The following is a 4,529-nucleotide window of genomic DNA, read 5'->3' as shown; positions in this document are numbered from 1 at the left end:
CAGTCTGCCATATTTGTTATGTAACTATTTACCCTTACACTGTCACTCCCTTTATTTCTACATGTATCATATAGTCACTACATCTCTTAATCAGGTCAGCCATTTTTTCAGGGTTATTTAGAAATGCCATCATTAAGCATGTGAGTGCTACTGTACATGTTCTAGGATACCTTTGAGGGATTTCCAGAAGGTTTAACATGGAAGTGGATCAATAAGATAGTGGCTAACCATACACTCCAGAATATTGAAAAAATAATCTGATGGCAACCGGTCAACTTACTCCTTGTTGTTCAAATGGTCACAACTTTTAAGATTTCAACAAAGAAAACCAAAACTATCTACCTGGCCATAAAGCACCAGGGGTAAGTGCGGAAAATATCCTTTTTTTGGGGGGGTAAGGTGAACCTTTAAGCTCTGAGCCCTCATCATCATCATCGTTATTGATCTTCGTCATCAATGAATGGACTCAAGGCCACTTGCTGTCGTCTTGCAAGTTGACAACAAACTCATCACAGCTCAAATGAGACAAAAACCACAGACTAATAGTGAGGCCTGCTAGCAAAACAAGTTGCTACAAAGCTAATTAAGACTATCAGCTTCACACAATCTCTGTATTTCTCTGTACGGCCATGTTCAGAAGATTGTGGCATCCGGAGACTTTTGCTCACAGAAACTCAAGCAAAGGTAATAACCTCTTCTGAAGAGTCCATCTTTTTATTTAATACTCCATGTCCTCCTTGGCTACGTAGTAACTGTGTGGAAGAGGAGTTAGGACGGTGCGCAGACAGAAACTACACACTACCTTTAAACTAATCGTGGGATTTTTGAACTGATCATGAGCACTGGGCCACTTGGTTGGCCTATAGATTTGTATGTGTTAAATTAGAATTCTCCATTGTATAGCTTTAGGTTAAATATATATAAAAGTGTGTTGTGGGAATTAGCTTTCCGGTCCTATGCTTTCTCCAGGGAGGATTAAACTGTCACTCTTAACTCATCCACATGGTGTCCTTGATGACTGCTAAATGGGTGGCCATTCATCAACCCTGAAAATGTAGGGACACAACGCATAATTAGAAAAGATCAATTTATTTTCCTGTTCATTCTAAGGAAATAAAGCTGTCTCTGCATATTGTGCACTTACTTCATAGTCCATCTAATAGAGAAAGATTCACGCCACTCCAGCTTATGGGCCTAGTGATTCACAATGGAGGTGGATGACAGCTTCAATATTGCAATCCATCCATGAAATCCATCATAGTAGGACAACAGATGATGATAATGTGCTTGGACCAAAGGGGGGAGTGACGCCTGCGAGCTTGTTCAGGCAGTGAACTACAGCTGCACTGCTGCATACACACATAACATGCTTTTACTCTCTTAATCATCTACCAAACACACTTTTACAATTTGGTGGTGTATTTAAGCTGCAAAGAATTCCCATCTTCCCCTTTGCTGCTCTGTACCACAGGGCTGTGCAATTGATGTGTTTTGTATCAAAATGTTCAGAACAAACTCACCTTTCTGCATAGTGAGGACCTAATTTGTTCCAGACCAATGTACTGTATAAAGAGATAATTTGGCTGTAAAGCTGAAAAGTTGATGTTCGCTTTTTGATATTTCTCAAATCTCTTGTGAAAACATACCTAAACTCAGTTGATGAATACTTTCTCTTATCTTTAATTAAGTTGAGGTATCTCACTTAAAAAATGTCTCCTATCACTCCCTCTATCTCATGTAAACATATCTGCGGAGAGTGATGCAAACTAAGTAGGGCTGTAACGATACACCAAACCCATGATTTGGTTTGTATCACAATTTTTGACACACAATTCTTGACTTTCTTTGACCCACTCGACTCAGTAAACATAATACACTTATATACTTTATTTTTGCCATATAGCATAATTTTGTCATTTATTACATGCCACTTTGGAACACACCTATACAACAGATACCTCATTCATTGATTTTTATTGATGTCAATATTCAGTCAGGATAAGAGCTCTCAACAGCACCAGGGACACATCCACAGTCTGGCCCCATCCAGCTAGCACCCATCCACTATCATTAGCTACAACACCCAGCCCAGGGACACATCCACAGTCAGGCCACATCCAGCTAGCACCCATCCACTATCATTACAGCCCTGGCCCGGGGACACATCCACAGTCAGCCCCCGGCCAGCTAGCAACCAGCCCGTTCAGCACTTAACTCTGGTGCTAAGGATGCTAACGGCAGTTTACTGAACCGTCTGGAAACAGACCCAGGTATCCGAGTCAGAACAGCGTGCCCCCCCCCTTCGCTTTTAGCCATCTTTACAGTTAGCTAAACTTAACCGACAACAAGGTGATAAGGCACCAAAAGGACTAATGCTAATATTAATTTAAAGATGTGGTAGCACTGCAATTGGACGGGAGGGACAACTCTGGGTAGTTGGAAGAGGTGTGTCGCGATTCAGCCTTCTCATGGATCTGAGCATCGCAATATTGGTTTCATATCGCATATCTTTACAGCCCTAAAACTAAGTCTAGAGGCCAAAATCTATGTTCTGCTGTTGTAATACACATTTAAAATGTTACAATACATTTTCATACGATCATCTTTAGAAGACAACAGCAATTCACACCCTTCTCTCTGTGTTATCAAAAGGCCTTGTGGGAGAAAAACTAACTGTAATGGAGGCAGAGGGGCACGTTGAGTGAAAATAGCTCTAGTGAACAGAAAGTAAATTACAGCACTTCATCACAAAATAACTCCTGTCATCTACCAAACACAAAAGATAGATGCTTTTTTTTTTAACAGAGTCAGTATGTGAGAGGGGGTAAACTTTTACTTTCAAAATGACAAATTTTGGTCAATAAAAAAAAACCTCCCAGCGCTTAACAATAACTCAGTTGAAACTTGCTTCAGTTGGCTGTGTAAGCCCTCTGCTTCTCTTCACATCAGACGCAAACTCATAGAGCGGAGAAGACTATAGAGAGGCTATCAAAGGTAGTCTGTTACAACCTAATGGTGTGGGAGTGCAGATCCGAAGGGGTGCGGCTGTGAAGAGCAATGAAAACTTACTAAAGAGGTTAAGTTGGAGGATGTGACATGGGGGATAAGTATGATGAGAAGTCCCTGTGTGTACCATGCAGTGGAAGAAATCTGTAGCCTTGATACCCTGAGAGAGAAGCTTCTGGCAAAAGTCTCAAATCTGTGCTTTTACCCCACAACAGATGGAGCGTTTAGTGTGAAATTGACTGCAGAATGCTTGATCAAACTTTTCCCTGTAACTGATGACCAGATACATAGGTAATTCAATCCCGGGGGCACACAGGTGTGGACACGCGTCTCTCCTGTCCTGCACATGTTATTAGAGAAAGTTGGAGTTACCTAGTCAGTTAATGAACTTTACAATGTTGTTAACACAAGAAAAGAAATAACAATAGGAAAAAAAGGTAGCTGTGAAAAATCTAATCTCTCGTGGGGGTACACATACAGTATATACTGTGCAGAATTTCACATATCACATTACAAACCTGAGGTTGGAGAGATTATTGACCTCCCCGCCCTACCCCATCTATTGAGTGCTACTTTGATAGGCCTTTGTTGATTTACTGTATTTATTCCCACACCCACAGTCTAACCCCAAGGAGCTACTGAGAGGCATTGCAGTGTCAAAAGTAACTACTCTACATAGCAGTCAAGTGTTTATCTTTGCTTATCTGCTGTTTTTGTTTTAGCTGTATATCTATCCTCTGTATGAACATTGAGAGCAGCAACAAACCGGAGACATATGCTGTTGTCTGTGTACACATACTTGGCTATTAACCTTTGTGTCACGTTCCCATTAAATATGAACTTGTTGTCCTTCCGGGTTGAAATTGAAAATTAACTTTTTTTGGCGCTTCTTTCAAGGTTTTTGGTGCTTAAAAAAAACATGTTATCACTTTTTTTCAACGCTTTTTTAAATTCATAGTCAATAAGCCTAATTTGTTTGACATTAAACCTAAAATCACTTGAAAATATATGATTTTCTTGCCTAAATTTTTACCCTTAAAAAAGTGCTGCAGTTTCCACATGCTTTGGCCCTCTGGGATGATCCTGAGTTCATTGGGAAGTTAACACTCTCAACTTGTTGTTTCTAGTGGAAGTGTGACACTAGGCCTTACTGACACAGAGCTACAGAGGTTAGAACACAGAATTTCTATTTCCGTCCAAGTAAATCATCTGAAAAATTAATAAAAAGCACTACTGTAAGCATATTACATGGGCTACATACTAAAATAGTACTCTAGCCACATGTCTCAACTTAGAACAGAAAAAATCCAGAAAAAAACGACTTATAAAATGGATTTTATATGAATGTATTTCTACAGATATGTCTGTGCGTTTGTCTTATTTCTTATTTCAAAAAAAGCCAAAAAAGTGCTAAATACAAAACTTCTGAAATACAAAAACACATTCACATCACTCACAGATATGTCTGAAAGAAGTACATACATAGATTTATAGAAATAAGTAATCATAATTTCATGAAATGT

Source organism: Etheostoma cragini, chromosome 5 (genome assembly GCF_013103735.1).
Source record: "Etheostoma cragini isolate CJK2018 chromosome 5, CSU_Ecrag_1.0, whole genome shotgun sequence".
In the NCBI taxonomy this organism is placed as follows: domain Eukaryota; kingdom Metazoa; phylum Chordata; class Actinopteri; order Perciformes; family Percidae; genus Etheostoma; species Etheostoma cragini.
This window is presented reverse-complemented; position numbering follows the sequence as displayed.